The following is a 21374-nucleotide window of genomic DNA, read 5'->3' on the forward strand; positions in this document are numbered from 1 at the left end:
TCTATTATTTGCTTTATAATCACTATAATATGTTTTGATTTTTTTCTAACATGTTTGTAATTATTAATTTCTAATGTTAGTGTTTAAGCTACAGAACATCACAGAGGGTAAACATGATTCAAGTATGCTTTTTTATTTTCCTTTTCCTAAAAATAGAGGTGTTTTCTCATGTAATATATTCTGAGGGAGCTGAATCTTTTGAAACTGGAGTTAAGAAATATTTTGAACCATCATGTGTGTTCTCCAAACTGAACCTGGGTCCTCTGCAAGAACAACAAATTCTCTTAACCACTTAGACATTGCTCTAGACAATTTTTTTTTAATTTTAGAAATCCATGATTGCTTTTAGGGCCATGATATTATAGTACATGAAATGATGATAGTCATTTTTTTCTTAAACAAGAAAGCATTGAGGGTTACCTTACAAACACTCAGATTGTCCATATTAATGATGTGGCAATGATGCTGGGAGTGCATATAAGGAAGGACCACTCATATTAACATTTAAATCAATAGACTGGGAATAATCCACATCACTGCCAAGTATAAAGGGACTACATCCTAATTGTTCAAGGCCTAAGTAGAATCACAGAGGAACATTTGCTCTCTCTGACCATCTTGATTTCAAGTATAATTTAAAGCGAACTGTCTCTAATTCTCAGGACTCTTAACTATTGATTGAGTTATTCATTACTTCTCCTGTGGCAGATATAACAACTCCATAGACTTTTCAGCTCCAATATTGTGTGAACCAACTACCTTAGATAAGTTCTACCTTTCATTAATACATAGATACATTATTGTTTACCTGCAGCAAAACATATACACTTTTCAACTGAAACTGTAGTTGAATTCTATGTAAGTGTAAAACCTGTCGTTTCCTTTTTGGAATTTAGTTCTAATAATAGTTTGAGGAGATCTTTTACACATGCATAATTGTCTGAGAATTATGAAAGAAAGATCTAGAACAGCAAATGTTTGTTACAAAGTTACATATTTTGAGCAGGAATTGAATTTTGCACTTTTGAGTCCATATTAGTTTTTTTTTTTACCATTATACCTACTATCTCATGCAAAAAGTAATATAGTAGGTAAAATTATGTGTAAGGAAAAAAGAATTATTATTGTTTTCAAGGCTTGGTCAATCTAGTTGGTTGATATTGATAATAGACATTTCCTTATAGATATGACAAACCCATTGATAAAAATACATTGTAAAATTCTGCCAGTATTCTAGAAATTGAAATTGATCCTTTGGGCAAAAATGATTAGTTGCCATAGGTTACCCAATAACAAATGACTCACAGAGTAGAATTGAACCCAAGTTCTCTTGGAATACAAAGGACGTCCAAGTCTCATCAGTCAGCAGCAAATAACGGACATCCCAGAATCTCATTAGTCGTGTTCTTGAGATGGAGCTGAACTATGTTTTGTTTTTTTTAAAAAATCAAACACAAGAAACTTTTACACAGGAAAGGTTTTTCCATCTGTTCTAGTTTAGAGCCATATAGATGCTCAGAGCCAGTGAGGATCTTCTAAAAAAGCATGTTTCTATGTAAAAGATCTGTCCAATATAAATCTATCAATAACCCATCAAGGATGGGAGTGATGCCTGTGAAATCACATTCTTATTTGAAGAGGTAGTTGTAATTGTCTTTGTCTGCTAGAAGAGAAAAAGTTCTTTTTCTTTAGAAATATGGGGCTCAACAAACTACAGTGGACATACTCATACCCATGTACACATAAACATCACTAAAGGGGCTCTCTGGTTCCTAAGAAAGACAGTAACAGGGGCAGAGATAGAAAACTTCATAGAGACAGAGACCAAAAAAGTGAAGTCATTGAGTGACGGGGAAAGAATTGAAAGGGGGATAAAATAGGGTGTAGATTTGATTCAAATGTATTACATGCACATACAAATATAAAACAAATTATATTAAAGAAAGAAAATGGTAGTATGCTTCTGTGTGATAGGCTGTACCTCAAAATATGACAAGACCTGTGATAGTATAAGTCCTGGGCACAGGACGGCACGGTTACCTGTGTGTGATTAGAACCAGACCACATTTACTCGGTGTTATATTATCACAGCTGACTCCTAAGAAAGCAGGTGTGTTTGTTGAAAACATACTATTTTCTATATTTAACTGCAAATGAAACTCCTCATTTAGGTAAATGTAACGAAGCCAAGTCTGCCATAAATTCTTTTAAAGTAAAAGTTGTCTTGGGGTAGAGAGACTAAATATATAATTTGTCAATTATTTGAGCCTATAGACTTTCAACAGAATAAGATGGAGCAAACATTCTCACTTAAAAAAAAATCAAACATCTCACCTCTGCTCGAGTCTGAGCTTGATCCTCAGCTGTGGGGCATAACTAAAATTTGATACTAGAATGTGTTATTTGCAGACAATTAGACCTAGGATAAGATTCCACAGTCTCCTTGCATATGATGGCAGTGATGGGACTTTAGTGACCTTATTTTCACTCCTTTAGCCTCTCATCCATCCACACAGAACCATCACTTGCCTTCATCAAAACAATTTCATTTGTACTTATGAAATCATTGCAGCCAGTAAGCGGAAGGCATGGAAAAGGCTCAACCACAGACGCCTTTTCCCATCTGAATATCACAGATCTTGTCTCCACTGTGGTATAAGGTCTCTGATTACATCAGCCTCTTTAAATTATGCTGAAATGAAGGCCATTCAATTTGCCACAATCAGTAACTTTCGAAAGAGCTCATATAATTGATTTCACAGTCATATAGGCATAGGTGACAGAGAGGCGCAGCTTCATTTAGGCGATGTTTTCTTTCATTCCAAAGTGCAGTATTCAATAGAAATCAAATTCTTTCCTCCAACAGTTGGCAGCTAAGCTATGGCACATGCAAGGTTTTGAGGGTTTTTTTTTTTTTTTTAATTCTTTTTTTTTCTTTCATTCTTTTTTCCCTCCTATGGTACAATATCACGAAAATTGAAATTAATGCCCAGGGTGATCTAATAGAAGTCAGTAGGCTACAGGTAAAATAACTTCCTTTTGAAGCTGGACCTGATGAGTATTTCAGCCAGAAGGCAAGGAGCCATTCCAAATGCCAGTCCAACCTTATATTTGCTGCAAAACGAAGGGTTTCAGTGCCCAGGCAATGGAGAGGGTAGATGTACACGCAGCCATTGTGTCAAATATGAAAATTGGAGTCAGATTTTCATTCTTGGGGTGATTGGTGAATGCTTACAAATCCACTATTTTTAGGAGCAAATGTGTTTTGGCACCAGCTAGGCTTGCTTTTCTGACCTTAGGTTTGCTAACAATGGAGGCTGAATTCCTAGTTTCAATGCACAAAATAGATACCAGCTAAGTTTGATAAAAAAAAAAAAATCTTAAAATCAACATACTCCTGATTTTTGATAGTTACTCAGTTTATTTTATAAATACATATATAAAATAACAAATAAATAATAATAAATATATATATATATATGCTTGGTGGCAGGTACATGCTTGGAACAAAAGAAAAAACACTACTGCTTCCTCTCTCTCTCTCTCTCTCTCTCTCTCTCTCTCTCTCTCTCTCTCTCTCTCTTTCACACACACACACACACATAAACACACACAAATGGTAGCTTTAGATTCAATACATACCTATAATCCCTTAGATAGCCTCAGGCCAGTCATATCTTTAATACTGTTTGTCAAAAATCTCTGCTTGATATTTTACAGTTATAATTACTATACTGTATGTTCTGGCACTAGATTGGCAAGTCAGAGTAATTTTTTCAGTCCCTTAGGCTTGCATATCTACCTGTCTGTTGGTCTATCTATCTATCTATCTATCTATCTATCTATCGACATATCTACCTATTATCTTTCTCTATTTGCCTACCTATATAAGTTTTTTAAGACAGAATCTCTCTGTGTGTACTGGGCTGGTCTAGAACTCATAGAGATCTTCCTACATCTGCCTCCATAGTGTTAAGATTATAGGCTTGTGCCACCATGTCCAGCCAACCTTGCTATACTTAACTAGGACACTAAAACCCTACTGTCTCATAGAGGTTTTAATGAGGTCACATTAAATAATTTCAATTAAGAATTTATCATAGTATAACACAAAATATGAATGATTTCAGAGTTATTAAGAGTATGGAATTATATTTTATTGTTACAAATATCCATTCTGGCTTTAAAAGTAAGTACCAAGTGAATTACCATATACAAATTCCACACATGACATGCACTTGCAGTTTTTAATTATATATTTATTTACATCGCAAATGTTGCCCCCTCCTGGGCTTCCCTTGAAGAGCTCCTCCCCATGCCCCTTTTCTCCTGAGAGGGCATGCCCAGCTATCCTTTCACCCTGGTAATCGAGTCTCATATATTCACTTCTGAATATTATGCAGAAGAAAGTACATCCATTATGACTTCCTGAGGAGTCATATGTGTAACAGGAAGAAGTTCTATGTTTTTAAAAAACAGTCAAAAATATTTGGCTCCATGTGTCATTCAAGTATTCAAAATGTATTAAACTTTCAGTAAAATCTAAGAGATAGCCCATAGTCTACAAGACAAATTTCACTAGATTCTCAAAAATTATAACCTTTCAAATATAATGATGAGAAATTTCCACTAGAAAAAAACCATAATTTTTTATAGTAGAAATAAATATTAATCTTTCTAAAACTGTCTCATGGTCACAGCTACTCACTCTGTAGGCTGTGTTTTCATTTGTCTCTCTGAATGTGATCTTTCCACTTCTCCAGCTTGCTTTGTGCTGTAAAGCATCAATATTAATGCAGTAAATGAAAGGTCACCTGCCTTTTGAGTCACTTTCAGTTTGGATGCAGATGAGAAAGTAGTAAAGTTCTAGATTTGGGTTATTTCTTCTGCTCAGAACAGCACACTCTCTTGCCAAATGCCACAACTCTTGCCCAAGGCCTTTCCTGGGTAAACTTCCATTTTTAAGTTCTGAGAGCCATCTTACTTATTCTTTGATCTTAGCATGGATGATACTGACATCCACAGTGGGCAGGAGTGAGTACCTCCTTACTTAGGTATTTCTCTTCTCATCATATATATAATGTGTGTGTGTGTGTGTGTGTGTGTGTGTGTGTGTGTAGCTAGTATTCTCTTTCCTTATCTTTTTATGTTTACCTATTTTAAGTATATCCTCTGTTGTATGATGGGACCCTGATTTGTACTGGCCCCGATTCACATTTAGAGATGCAAATTGGGGATTAAATAGAAAACATCAAATATAACAAAATGAATGGGCTGCAGGAATATCTGTAGCCAATTTTGTGCCTTACTTTTTCAGCAGAAATATTATTTAATCATGTCGTCATTTTCTTCTCACTGGAATAACTATTTTAATAGGTCAACAAACAGCAGCCTCTGTTCTAAGGAGTCATAAACTCTGGAGGGCTAAAGACATCATTGAGTTGTATTTGTTATTCTCTTTCTCCAATTCAAACCATCTAATAATGAGATGCGAGTGTTTCAGTCCCACACAAAGAGCAGCACCGACTACCACCAGCACATTCAACACCACCAGTAGCACTAGTAGCACCAACACCTAATACCAGCACCAGCAGTAGCACCAGGACGACCACCAGCATTTCCACCAGCACCAGTACCAGCAACAGCACCAGCCTTAGCATCAACACCTGAACCATCATCAGGACCATCACTAAGCAGCAACAACAATCTCAATGGCTTGAGTGGATAAAAAAAATCTAGTTTTCTTCAAAGGTTATAAAATTCCACATTTCTCTCGAGCATCTTTCCCTGAGTCCACAGAGTTGGATAAGCAGAGGAAGTCTAATGTTTTTAATTAGTCTAAATGGCTGTCTATGATTTATCTATTGGAAGAAGACAATAGAAGGACTTATTATGATCACAGGAACAGATGAAAGGAATAAGTATTATGTAAGGTTTCACAAAAATTAGAAGGTGATTATATTCTATAAAATTAGTTTCTAATAAAACATGAATGACTTTTAAGTCTATGTACACTGCACAAAATGGATTGCTAATTCACTACACAAGAAACAGCCAACAGGAAGGCCCATAATACTTTTCATACTAATTGGTAAAGAAAGTGTGATTCTTAGATTTAACTATAAACTTGACACAATCCTGAATTGAATAGGAAGAGAGTGTCAAGGTTTTCTGCCTATTGGGTTCACCTGTGGTCATATCTGTGGGTTATTTTTTTTAAGTGAATTGATGTGGAAATTCTCAACCCATAGTTGGCAGTACCATACTCTTCTTAGGGCATTCCAAATTGTATAAAAGTAGAAAAACAAGTTACCAAACAAGAAACCTAGTAGGCATTGATATCTTCATGCATTCTCCTCCACTGTGGATAAGATCTGACCATCTATTTTAGGTTCTGTCATTGTGAATGCCCCACACTGAAGTACTATAACCTGAATTTGTAAAATGAAATAAACACTTCCCCCTCCAAGCTGCTTTTTGTTTGGGTATTTTATTACTGCAACAGAAATGACACTAGAACAAAACATAAGCACAATACATAGAGTAATTTTTCCAGAGGATAATTTGTACCAACAGAACAAAAGGTATGGGGATTTATAGAACATTATCCCACATAATTATAATGACTAAAATTACCTATGCTTACTCAAAGAAAGACTTACAGAATGAGAGACAAGAGTGTCCCCTCCCTATTCTGTTTTTCTTATCTTTCTAACCTTGACCTCAGACATTGCTGATCAGACACATCCTAGGTTATGTACTTATGAATTGCTTGATACATTACTGTTCTGACATATTACAATCCTATTGCAACAGGAACTCTTTCTAAATCTTCAGATCTAAGTAGACAAATCTCTCAGATTAGTCTCATGTATTTTATGCTTTGAAAATTTTCCACATGTATAAAATATACTTAGACCATCTACACACCTAATTTCCCCACACCAAGAAAGAAATATGGAAGGCAGCTTCAATATTTTAGATGCATTTGAAAGGTACTTCCTTGTCCTATTATGGTTAAGAGAGCTGTTCTCTTCTGTGGCTCAGTCTACAAAGAAACCATTTTGGTTGTCGGTTATTAGGTTGTCGTTGTTGTTGTTGTTGGTGGTGGTGGTGTGTGCGTGTGTGTGAATATGTATTTCTAGTGGATATTAAACATAAAATTTAAATTATAAAATAGCAAAGAGATATATTTCTACAGAGCAAATTTGAGCAGTATTAAAGTTTATGCTGCTTAAATCACTTCAGATTGTAGGATATTCAGATCTCCGAATTTTATGATAATGTCAAGAGAGCTTCTGGTGAGTCCCATTAATTTTTTGGTATTGTTTAATTTTACATGAGTAAATATAATTACTCCTTTTGTCATGAAGAGCAAGTTCTAATACCAATTTATAATTCATGCAGCTAATTATGTTAACGAGGCGGCAATCTTTCCTCTGCTATCTCCCCTGTAATTTTAAAGGATTTTGATTTTTCCCCTTCCCTCTACAATTTCTCTTCCAGCTATGAAAAGGAAGTGTACACATTTCATCTGTGATATAATTATTTACCATGGCAACAGTTTGTGAATGGGATTGGGAAGTTGCACAGAAAGAAAAAGCAGCTTAAGGGGAATAGCTTAAAAAAAAAATCCTTTCAAGGCAAGTGAAGAGGCCTTTCAGGTGGGAGCAGGTTTTGTCTCCCCGACATTTTAAGGAGGGTTTCAGCCTTGCAGAACATTGTAAAAACCATTGTTGGTCTCAAAATAAAAGAGCTTATTTTCTGCTGTTGCGTTTTCAGAAAATCACCTTGATTAAGAGCTTGGCAGAAAATGGAAACCTACATTTTCCCCCCTGCACTTGAATTAACAACCTCCAGGAAAGCAGAGTGAAAATGCTTTCTTTTACATCTCAGAGGGCACAGACAGGGCATGTGAGGGGAAAAAAAGAGGCTTTTGCTTGATGTATCCAGCAATAACCCTGAACCCTATACAGCAAACAAAATCTTCCTTGCATCATAACTACAAATGCCAAAGGAAAAAAATCTATCCAAATCTAGTGGCCCAATCTTTGGAATTTACCTGAGGCTTTACAGAATCTTTCCTTACTTTCATTATTCAGATGGATGTTGAATACATTTCACTCCAATGGGAATAAATATACTTCCCAAAATACTAGCATGCAGATTAAAATAATACCAGTAATGAAATTAAAGTAAAAGTTATCATGTATTCTAAGCATTTGTTATGAAAAGCATTATTTGTCAAGATCTTCTTTCCTTTCAGGATTCAGCAACAACTAACACTTAAGTTTTGCTTAATCCTTCTTCATTGTATAGTAAAGTCACATCTTTCCTTAAAATACTTTAATGCATGTTTAATTATGTATATGTATGTGAAAGGGGTGTGCTTGTGAGTGAAGCTTTTACTGAGGTTAAACAAAGGTATCAGAGCCCCTGCAGCTGGAACTACAGACAATCAGGAGTTACCTGAAATGGATACTGGAAAGTGATCTTGGATCCTTTAAAAGATTAAGCACTTCTTTGCAGTCATGATAAAATTACTTCTATTGGATCTTCCAGGATGCTGACTGGATCAATAACTCTGGAGAAATTATAGCTGAGATCTAACACAGTACAAGGCTCTAAATACCTTAATATCAGAAAACCAGAAAATATAGAAACAAGTCTGATGACATGCATTTTAAATGGAAATATTAAAGACTATTTGATTGTTTTGAAAGGCAGTTCCTATGTCCAAGTTACAGAAGCATCAATCTGAAGGCCCAGACATACAATGATGAGAGTGTTATGGGCTAATTACAAGAGAGCCTTAGTGCCAATTAGAAGGACTGGCTTTGAATTTCTGTAGCCATGTTAAAAACTGCCATGATATGGGCACTGGTTACAAGAGCCCCAAGGGACAAAGACTGGAGGACTGCTATGTCTTGATTGCTAAGTAAAATGTAGTGAGCTCTAAGCTATGTGAAATAACTTTTCTCAAAGCTTTAAGACAGGGAGCAATAGAACAGCATAAAGGATGTTCGCAGAGATTTTCTTGATGGTTGTGGTTAATTTGGAAGGATCCAGTCCACTGTGGATAGCACCATCTTTACTTAGGTGAGTGGCCCTCGACTACTTAAGAGAGCTAGGTGAGCATGAGCCAGAGAGAATGTTGGCAAACATCAGTTCTCCTTGTTTCCCACTTCAATTTCTACTTCATGTTTTGCCTCAACTTCCATCAGTGAAAGCTTGTAACCTGGAAGTTTAATTCAAATGTATGCTTTCTTCTCCTCAGCCACTTTTGGATGAAAGTAGAACGACTATTCTAAGGCTTCCATGCTGTACATATAGGACTATCCAATGCATAAACATATACTACACAGACACACATAGATATAAGGACACACACATACATACAAATTCACACAGCTAAAGATGGGAGTGTGTGAATGAATAAACAGAAGTATCATGTATTTTCAAATGTGATGTCTGAAGTTCATAAAGATTGAGACTTAAGTCTCTGAAGTGTCTCACTTCTACTATGTAATTACATATTCAAACTGTGTATATTAGTTGAGAATATAACAAATTTTTTAAACCAAACACTAAAAGAGGTTGCATATGTCTACATGAGTGGTAAAATGGGTAAGATTCATTTTTTAAAAATTACATGTGCTTGCTAGCCAAGAGAAATTCTAAGGAGAAAAAACATATTTCTATGTATCACAAAGAATGTATGAAATTCATTTTGTGTCAGAAGAAGACAAAACATAGCCCTAAATGCCTGATCTAAGTTCCTGCACAGAACCCCAGAGCAACAGTGTCAACAAATTCTGTCAGAGACTGAGCTCTTTTGTCTTTTGTCTCTGTGTCTTCAATGAGGTGAAGTTATTTTTTTGAAGGAAGCATAACTTATGTATGTCCAGAATTCAATAGATAGTACTCCTATTATAGTGTCTATAGATAAGAGTGACTAAAATATGATTCAACCAATGTAGTTGTGCATTTAGCCACATGATATCTACCAATCCAGAAAGCTCCCAGCCTGCAAAGGAAATTACTTCAGCAAACACAACATGTAACTTAGTTTTCACTCTGTCATTCTCAGATTACAGCCTAATTTTGCACTTCTTGCTATACCTTTTATTTATTTCATTTATTTTTTTCACTGTCCATTTCCTTCTTGCAATTCTCCTTTTGTGTCCTTGGAGGCAAGTACTTTTGCTCTGTTTAGAAACTCTGGCCTTGGACATGACACCTTCTCTTTAAGGTACCTATACAGTGAAGCTTTTGATGGTGACAGGGCAAGTTATAAATCTATTTGTGCTGACTTGTATATGTCTTTGTTACTCACTTCAGTACTCCAGGGGCTATTTAAGTCTTGACAGTAGCTTCCACTATAAACTTAGCAATGTTGGAAAATCAGATGACTTCTCAAAGATGAGTTGTTAGATGGGGGGAAGGATGTTAGTGGGTGTGGCATTACTATTATACATTGAAGGAAGAGGGAAGGTAGCACTCATCTTACAACTGGGAAGGAGTCTAACACTAAGAATGCTATTTCTAGGAATAAAGCCATAAAGAAACAGAAGAAGGCAGACTCCTACCAGTGAGGTAAGATACTCTTTTGTGCCCACTTTGATAACAGGCCATCTGCTGGTTAGGGATTGACTAGTCTGAGGGTCTGTCTGCAGTGGTTATTGCAACCTGCATATTCCCATGCCTTGTGCTGTTGTGCCTTGATTTTAATCATGCAAGTGAATATCTTAATTCTGAGACTGTCTAGGCCAAGGTTTAGCATGGGTAGGTGTGTAAGTCACAAATCCAGAGGGGATCACACCCGAGAATGTAAATCCTGGAGGTCTGATCTCCTGATTTCCCTGACAAGACATTTGGCATGCCTTATCTCTCTTGCTAGAAAAGGGATCTGTTTCATTTTTGCATTCCTCTTCTAAGGCACAAAAAAATATGATGTTTTCACATATATCTGTGCATTTCTAGGACTGGACATGTAGATATTGCAAGTTGGTTGTAAAGATATCTTTATGGGATATGTTTTCTGCTTCTGGGGCACAGCTAATTTCTCTAGAACTAACAACAGTTAATATGCTGTTGAAATTAGACAATGATCACATCTTCCTTCTATATGCATATAGCTTAGATGGATTCCTTAAAACATCATGTTAAACATGTGTATTGGACTCATGAGATCTTCCAAGACTTGAAAGATTGAGTAGACAGTGCATTTTTCACCACTGGAATTCTTCACAACCCCTTATAAGGAACAAAATAGAAGAACTTTCTTGTTTCTATCACAGTATTCCCGTTTATACAACAGAGTCCAAAGCCGGCCAATAATTGTCCTAAACTGACCATGTGTCAAACATTTCTCAGGTCCTTTCCAGGACCCTCTAGTGAACCTGAAGAGAAAGAGGAAGGTTAAATGGCACTGGCCATCAAAGTTCTCTACCATTAAAGAGTCTACGCCACATGGCAGATTAGTCTGTAGCAGTTGTGAAGTAGTATTTGCCAGCCCCTTCTGGGAGCAGATGGCTGGTTCATAGCCTCATGAAGTAAAGGGGAGAAAAAAAAGGAAACATGAGCAGGTCAGAACTGTAGCATGCCTGCAAAAAATGTGAAGACAGGCCCTTTGCTTCCTTTGTGTCTCTCCATTCCCACCTACAAGTGGTTTCGAATTGAAATGCGGACAAAAGCATCTCCAGATTTATTTGGCTCTGCCATATTAACCATAAAAAAGATCTAGCCTGTTCCAATCTTCACCCAGCAGTAAACTGTAAATCCAACTTCCCTTCTCTGCTGGGAAATAAAAATCCAAATACAGTAGCATCCAAATAATTATCAAGAGTTGAGCGGCGCTGGCAGGGTGCAATGTACAAGATTCAATTTTAACTAGTGATTACAGACGGGCAACCTTCTAGCCCTGAATGTCAAACGGCCATGTCACTTTCTCCTGTCACAGAGTATGTCAGGCTCACCGCGGCCTGGTGACTTTCCATCAGAGGTAATGAATCTTGTCCTCCTGAGATGGGAAGTGTCACTATGCTTCCCCCTGCCTTTTTTTTTCTACCCCCACTCTTCATTCTCTTCCTGCCACCTGTCTAGGTCCTAATAATTAAGAAAAAGATGCTGTGTGTGACTGCTTCTCACATCCACACCAGTGCTCTCCTGCGATCAATTTAAATTGTTTGGTCAGTCATCAGCTTGCAAACTGTATGTTATGAAATGGCCAGCCTGTTTAGGTTTATGGTCCTGGAGTTTCACACATTGAACTCTCTTGTCCTTGGATAATAAAAAAGTGTGTGTGCGTGGGGGTGGGGGGCTGTGAGGGGGATGTGGTAGAGAAAAAAAGGGAAGTTAAATGGTGACCTTGTAGCCTGCATGGTTTGGGGCTCTAGTACAAATTCTGAGTCTGGTAACTTGCTTTGAAATCTCAAGAATTTAGCACATTTTGCTTCTGACCTTCCTGCTATTGGACAGCATGTATGAACTGATGAGTGTGGATTCCACATCAAAATGTACCAAGGTGTCAGAGAAGATGCAGAGCTGTCAATGGCTCTAACTAAGAGGTTGACACAAACAAAACAGCTTGGATAAACACTTCCCTTATATGTTTCATGAAACATAGATTATACATGTACATCTATGACTAGTTTAAAAAGAAAGCAAATTCCTTAAATATACTTCATTTTTAAAGTTTAGCCTACAGTCTTGGGAACTCAGAGAATGTACACATAGTTGACATGATACGAATTATAATAAGAAAATTCCTACTAAATTTACTACACCTCACCTTGTTAGATATATATTACACCTGTATTACTTAGCATTATATGTTAACTATCAAAAGACTCAACATGGGAATATTGGGCCTAATCCCTTTCTTCCTGTACTATGATCTATAAGGCACACATGTAGGAAGGAAACAAGTTGATGGGTAAGGAATGGCAAACCTTGTAGGAAATAAGACAGTTGCGCTCATTACGTATAATAAAATTCATGGTTGACCAAGAGGGTATGATGTTAGAGTCAACCAAATAGTATATCCTAAGGAAAAGCAGTAGTTACTAAGGTGCCTTGTATTTGACAACCCTTTGTGTGACAGAAACACAATTTGGCTTTAGCAACTGTGTGTCCCATGGAACATCAGCAGCAAACTAGAGCTGAGATCATTTGATCCACTCTCATCTAATCTAAATCATCAGATTAGGAGGTAGAATTAAGGCTAACCATCATGTCAATGGTGGTTCAAAGGATCTGGGTGCCAAATGCTTTGCTTTGGTAAATAGGCCTTTTCTTTCTTCTGAGTAGCTCCTTTTCCCTTATTTGTCAAGGTTTAAGGAGAAATACTTAAACTTAAATGCACCAAGGCCATTTTAGGAAGATTGTTAATATTTATATCATATTTGCTTGGCTTTCCTATTTGCCTCCCTGCCCAGCTCCTATAATAATTTCCAGAAGAAGCTTATTCCAATAAATTAAATAATAGGTGACATGGATAGGTTTCTTGTCATAATGTAACCAGAAGCTTTGTGGAAGAAATGAGTAAAGGTTTGGGTAATTAAAATGCAATATACTAGAACATGCAATGAATGGCCACAGTCTAATATGGCCCTGATAAGTTCACTTATCAAAATACACAATAAGGTATCAGGGATGACTTTTGAGAAGGAGACAGGAAGTTAACAAGCAGGCTAAATTTTCTAAGAGAGCTACAAGCCTCTAAACAAACCTCAAATTCTATAAGAGTGTTTTGACCTTTCCTCTCATGTGCTCAAATATGTTTCCTGTCTGGTGAAATGGAAGCTCACCTTATGGCTACCTGCATCTTAGTCTTCAATCACTGAAAATATGTTTTAGAGGGAAAATGGAGAATGCTTTTGAAACACATGCCATCTTTTACAAGTTCTATGGTGTGAGATTTCAACACAAAAATATTTTTTCCTTTTTATTATGCCATTACAAATATATTAAGAATGAGGACTGAGCAGAACTATCTCCTTGCGACACAGAAATCTCATTATCTATTGTTTTTTCTTCCTATCTTGGTTTCCTAGTTGAGTTTACTTTAAAATTTTCAATTCAATCAGTGAAAAAGAGTCAATTTTGTATCAGGTGATATTTATTCATGATACAGTAAAACAGAAAAAAAATGTCATCCATTATGTAACTAGGACCCTTGGAATAGAAAGTCATGTGCAAAGAGCCATAGTGACATGGTACATAGTGCTAGATGGAATGTACCAAGCATGGGTCTATGCTTCAGAAACAGTCTCATGTTTTGTTTTTAAAGAAGAAAAATAAAAACTAGATGTTTGTAAACTGAAACAACAGTTGAAATAAGTTGCAAGCTATCACTCTAAAACTTACAAGTGATTCTCCTCCTATAACCATAGAACTGCTGTGATGATCCTAGTAAGCATGGAAATAAGAGTGCTGTAGTTAACTGAGAGCTTTCAGCATGTGTGCCAGACAATAAGGTATAGGTATTTTAAGAAAGCTTCTCAAGCTTCTGATTAAATTTAACTACAAAGATTGCCCATGCATTAATAATCCATACAACCATAAATTTTCTTCAAGTGGGGTTGACTGAAATACAGTTTTCCTGGAGGCAAAAATGACATCATGAAATGAAGAGATGGATGAGAAAACAAGTGTCTCAATTTTTGTACAAATTAGTCACCAATGGACCTAACCATGTTGAATGCACAGGCTGTCTAGGAGGAAGGTGAGTATTCAGATTCAGATCAAACTAGCAGACACACAAGTAGATAAGCATTTTTACAATATAACTTCTTTCCTGTGATTAGGTTATCTGACATCACAGGTTACCATAAAATATGTCAAAACATGAAATATTCACTGACTACTGAAATAATCTTAAAGGAATCATGAACTTTATATTGTATTGTGTAATGTATTGACCTGATTTATTTATTTTAACATAATAGTAAAGTTAAAATCAGGAAGAAAGGACTGAGAACAAGCCAATTGGATACGATGGCAGCTCTGAATCTTTCCTTTCAGTTTTCTACAAAAATGGAAGCTATTTAAAACTAAAATTTACTACATCAAAATGTTATAGTACATAGTTCTTATTCATGTAACAAAAAGCTTCATCTTTCATCTGTGAGGTTCAAAGAAAAATCTAAAATTTCATTTTTGTATTTTTGTTTTTAATTAGCAAACCTAAATTGATTGACTGATTACAATTTTTATATTATAAAATGTTTCTTTGTTTGAAACTATAAATTGAGATGCATATGTATCACCATAAAAGGCAGCAGGCTATGAAGAGAGAAGAGTCAAGTGTGAGCTCAGTCCCTGAGCTAAGACCTGCATGCATATGTGGGGTTTCATTACTTGAAGATATTCTCCCAAGCTGAAGTTATTCAAAGGAAATGACTCAAAATGTCAGTCCATTGTAATATATAAATGTTCTCTGATCCCCTGCTCTCTGAAAATCAGCTTTCTTGGGGACACAACTGCTTTGCTGTATCTACTTCTGTATGTTGCATTCATCTTACCATCTTGATTTTGGAGAAAAGGAGTTTTGAGAATTAACAACACAATAAAAATGCAGTTATGCTTGAAGCCAAAAGAACACCATTATGGAAATTCTATTCAAATGCAAACTTCGGAAGTTATATTTCTAATAGTCCTGAGAGGACTAATTAATAATCACAAGTGCTTTGAAGATGAAAAGTGCTAAATTAGCATCAATATTTATTTATTAATAATCAGAGGAGGTGATGGTGCCATCTTGAAATTGCCTCTTTTACTATGAAGTGCTGAGTGCTATCCCATTTCAGCTTCTAATTGCCTTTACAAGCCATCATTGCCATGTGGCAGTTCCAAACTTGTGTTTTGTATCTCACTATTTTAAAATGCCCCAAGTTCTATGTTCACTGCTAGAAAATAATTCTCGTTTGTATGTCGTTATGCTGTTCTTTACAATAGTACCTACATAATTTAGCTTAAGGTAAAATCAAATTGTCCTTAGCATTAAACCTCCATTGCAGAGTAAATTATTAGTAACATGGTCTTGCATGAATCAATAAATAGAAATGAGTTCATCTTCCTGTCACTTCTTTATAAAATGTAACCATTACCTCATAGTTGTTGGGATCATGCAGTGGTCACCTTCTTGCTGTTTATTGGAATCTATAAAACGATGTGGGCCCTTTCTCTTGTTGTGAAACAGTAGACTATAATCTTCACTGTCATCTATGGCCTTGATCTTTAAAAGTCCACATACATGCCTTTGCTGATTCCAGCTATGTTTGAAACATACTAGTCGAAAAGAAAGGTTTTGTTTGTTTATCATTAATTTTTTCACTATATATCCTAATAATTCAGCCTCCACCTTCACCCAATATTACTCCTCTCATAGCTCCCCCCTCTCATTACTCCTTCCCGTTCACCTCTGGGAAGGGAAAGGCTCCCACTGGGTATCACCCTATCCTGGCACAACAAGTTTCTGTAGGATGTGGTGCATCCTCTTCCACTGAAGCAAGACAAGGCAGCCCAGGTAAAGAATTGTGATGCATAGACAGGAAATAGCTGTTGTGTTACCTTCCTGAAAACCAAACTGCACATCTTCAATGGACTCACAGAGCCTCCATCCCAAACGATGGTCCTGCCTACAAGTTGGTCACAGACAAAGATGGAAACTAAGAAAATGGCCCAGCAATGACTGACCCAAATTGAGATCGATATGTAGACAAGTACTAGTCTCTGACGCTATTAACAATAATCTGTTACGGTGCAGAGATGATACTAGTGTAACTGTTATCTGAGAGGCTCTACAAGCACCTGGTGGAACTGATGCAGAGACTTATAGCCCGACATTAGATGGAGCTCTAAGTGTGCTGTGGAAGAGTTGCAGGGAAAACTGAGGGACCCTAAGAGGATAGGGACCACACAAGATGACCAACAATGTCAAATAATCTGGACCCCTGTGTACTCCAAAAGATTAAACCACCAATCAAAGAACTAGCAAGGACAAGACCTATCCCTACCCCCACCCCCCACCCCCTGCACATCTGTAGCAGGAAAAAAAAAGGAGTTTTTAAACTATATTTCCACAATAATTGAAATTTACAAAATTCTAGGCTGGCAACACTGCTGAGACCTGGGCTCCAGGACTTCTTGGCTTTGATTTTCCACTTACATATTTTTCACCATCCATAGTGGTGTCCGTGCAGGTACTGGGGGCTAACTTTGTTTCTACTTTAATGTTTGCCAATAACTATTAACTACACAATAACATGGCAATGGTGTGAGACATGCCCTCACAACTTCTCTGACATGGAAGTGTCTGGAGTTCAAGTGAACAGTCCTAGTCGAATCCATATTGAATTAGTTCATTGACATAGTCAGACTCTAGTAAAATTCACTCTGCAACCCCCTCTAATACATGCTCCAAACTACAACAGCATACGTTCCTTAAATATCCAAGTCGCAACAAACAAATCTCCTTAAAATCAATCTCTTCTTAAAACTAATACAAATCATTAGTTGATTAGACACAGGGACAATGGTATCACTGAGGGGAAAAGTAGCAAAATAATAACAACATGGATAAGGGTCCAGTTAAAATTTCCCTACAATTCCAGTTTAGTTGTTACAAGCTGGGTTTCAGATAAAAAAATAAATGGAAAGGCAACTGATGAATGACTCCTGGAACAATTGAGAAAATACTGAAATGTAACATATCATGTTTATTTCAAAATAAAGTTGGAGTCACCTGAACCATTTGGACATGAAACAAATAGATATTTAGCTTCTGACTCTCAAAGGCTTGAGTTGAGTTTTGCAGAATACATAATTCAGTTGCATTTTAAGTTGTTAAATCAGGCTTGGATATGAGGATCCTAGAAAACAGTATTCTGTCTGAGATACTCAGCAAATGAAGGGGAAACTACCTTACCAGTGGGATTAAAAACCTTTCTGTGAGGTTATCCTGAATATTTTACCACATATTTAGTAGTTCACAGATCTTCTTTGGAGGGATTAAGAGCAAAATATCATAGTTACTGAAAGTTTTACAAGCTGTTTTGTACGTGTGAAACACATTCCATCCTGACAGGAGATTAATTCTGGGAAGCATGGAATATAATGTAGACACTCAGACACACACACACACACACACACACACACACACAGAGACAGAGAGAGAGAGAGAGAGAGAGAGAGAGAGAGAGAGAGAGAGAGAGAGAGAGAGAGAGAGAGAGAAGCAATTAGATACTTTTCTACATTGGTACATGAGATGATTTGCAGATACCTCTGTGTGACATGCATCACATTTTTTTCTGAATGAGCATTATCTGTTACCTAGTGGCAAGGGAGTAAAAAGTCTATAGTATGAGCACATACCCAACAAAAACAATACTGATTTTTCTCATACTTGTAAATTTTCACTCATCTAGTATTCTAAAGAAAGGGAATAATATCTCATAAAATTACACACACACACACACACATGCATATATATATGTATATATACATATATGGATACATATATATATGTATATATATATATATATATGAAAGATGATTGATCAACAGAAAAAACTAAGTCAGCCTATGCTTAAAGTTTATCATCATAATCAGAGGTGAAGAAAAACAGAGATTGTTTCTAATTTGTAAGATACAATTTGTATAACCAAAATGTATATTTTAGTCAACTCATCACTTTTATTATAATGATGTAACTAAACATTTTCCAGTGCATCCTCTATCTTAAACCAATCTCTAGGGCCATGGGCCTTTTCCTCCCTTTGTGGGGATGTTGACTATTGCCTTCCCAAGAACAGCACAGTTCACTAACTCAGCATGTAAATGATGAATCAAGGAAAGTGAGCTGTCCCCAAATGTCATTAGAATGTTAGATACAAACCTACTCATGTCCCAGCTACTTGTCAAGAGAGCATATAAAAATAAAGTCAGATGGGATTGCCTAGAGCTTTATTTTGGGAGACAACACTGGGCTAAACAAACATTTGCCTACATTGATGGAGCTTGTACCCTTCTTTCTCTGTCCCATTCATCATGAAGTAGCTAGCACACTCGTGTATCATAATACATCACAGCTCTCGCTTCTTACCTACTATGCTCAGTTCAGTCCATTCAACAATGAGTGCCTCCCCTTCCAGAAAGAAATCATGTGTGTTAAACAGTTCCCACATACTTACTCTGAGTTTGTACTCCGTTTTCACTCCTCATTCTTGGCCATTCATATATAACCATTTTGTGTTAAGATTCTCAATAAAAGCTTGTTGTATTTTCCAGGGCACAAGATGTCAAACTCTGGTATGTTCTCAAGGCCTAGAATAATTTTGTTCTCTATAGGCATGTCTGCTACCATATCCATCAAAAAAAAAAAAAAAAAGACGTGTATTAAAGATTCACAGAATTGATTTGGTACATGTTTGATAAACTAATTGACTGGTTCACTATGGAACATATACACCAGAATCATATGTTCCTTCAATTTCTTGTTATTCTGTACATGTTAGCTAAGTCACCTAAACACAATTATAAAAAAAAAAACTGAAAACAATTAAAAGTTTTTAATGTAGATTATGATAGAATAGTTTTTTATTTTACATCACATGGCATAGTATGAATTTGAGGTTCTTAGATCTTGATCTCTCTCTCTCTCTCTGTGTCTGTCTCTCTCTGTTTCTGTCTCTCTGTCTCTCTGTCTCTCTCTCTGTCTCTCTCTCTCTCTCTCTCTCTCTCTCTCTCTCTCTCTCTCCAGTGTAAATGCAGAAGCAAATTATGAATTGCTCCCTCTTTTCTTCTCCTACCATCTTCACATACTCACATGCCTCTCTGGATCAGGCATCACACGGAAGGCCAAGCAAACATCTTTGTGTGTATTTCGACAACTAAATTAAATTAATTTCAACTAAGTTAAATCAGATACCTTGAGTTGTACTTTAAGTTGCCATTCAACAGTAAAGATTCTTCTGCCTGTCATTTGGAATGAACACAGTACGACGAGTTTTCCATTGAATGAACAGAGCTAACTGAGGGCATCCAAGAAGAAACTTTCGTAGATAATTGGCTAGTTCAGGGAGGCAGCAGAGCAGAACAGCATTCCAGATTGAATCAGATTCTGGAATACGTATGAACAGACGACTAAAATACAGAAGAGATGATGAGAAAATTGACATGACAATTAATGAATAATTTTAACTTCATTTTTATTAGTTTTTTGTTTATCTTACTGATACACAAATGTAATCATGAACATAATCCTAAAATATTTTATTTATATGCTATATACATTATAAATCAGAACGAGGATTTATTTCTATTAAGAGAAAGAACATTGACAATTTAAATTAATAGTCAATTTTCCTACTTTCTATTAGGAAAATGTAAAAGCTTAAGAGAGACTTTGATAGAATTGTCACTGTGACATTCAGATACATAAGAAAATTCTGGATTGAAATGAATAAAAAATTTAAATAAATCCCTTGAAATATTAGAGTGAAAGAAAACCTTTACTTCAAGCAAATGACATTCCTAGTATTTGATGTTAAAATTTTTAAATTTTTCATTTAATGAATCAGTCAGCTCCTTTGTTCACATTTTTGGCATAAGTATAAGTTTAAAATTGGCTTTTATCATCTACTCTGGGTTATTAATTTCCTGTTTGATTTATCCTGTCTTCCTTTTCTTTTTCTCTACATCTGTTTTCATGGAGCCATTCATTTATCTTTTGATATATTTTTGATCATATTCCTGTCACATTTCTGCCATGTCCTATATTCACATTTATACTAATTCATGATAGCTATTAATGTTTAAGAATATACTATGCTATATCTAAAGAAAAATTTAGGATGTGCCTATCTATGGACATTGAATCAATTTGTAAACACACTCTGATTATCAATGTATGGGCAGCATTGTCAAAACTATGATTATGTTGGTAATGCTAAGACTAGAAAACTCCACACTCAATTCATTTCCTTTGACTTCTATATTCCAACAAATATTTATTTATCACAGTTTTCAGAAACACAGGTTCATTGAGGGTGCTACCTGATCCCTATTTAAATTTTTCACAGCTTTTAATCACTGCATTGTAGATAATGCATATTTATTATATATTTAATAGGTGAAACAAACCTTTTATACTTGAGTTAATTAATAGCAGGTGATAAGGTATTTTAATTTCATTACTATTTATTTTAACACCTCCCCCCCACCCCCCCACCCCCCCACCCCCCACCCCCGGTTATGTTGTTACTAACATGGCGTGGCCTGGATATTTGACACAGCTGTATCTCCTAAATAGCAACTGGATTCTACATCTTCTAAAACAAACCTGTTACTAAGTTTTGTATTTTGGGCCA

Source organism: Arvicanthis niloticus, chromosome 14 (genome assembly GCF_011762505.2).
Source record: "Arvicanthis niloticus isolate mArvNil1 chromosome 14, mArvNil1.pat.X, whole genome shotgun sequence".
Lineage (NCBI taxonomy): Eukaryota > Metazoa > Chordata > Mammalia > Rodentia > Muridae > Arvicanthis > Arvicanthis niloticus.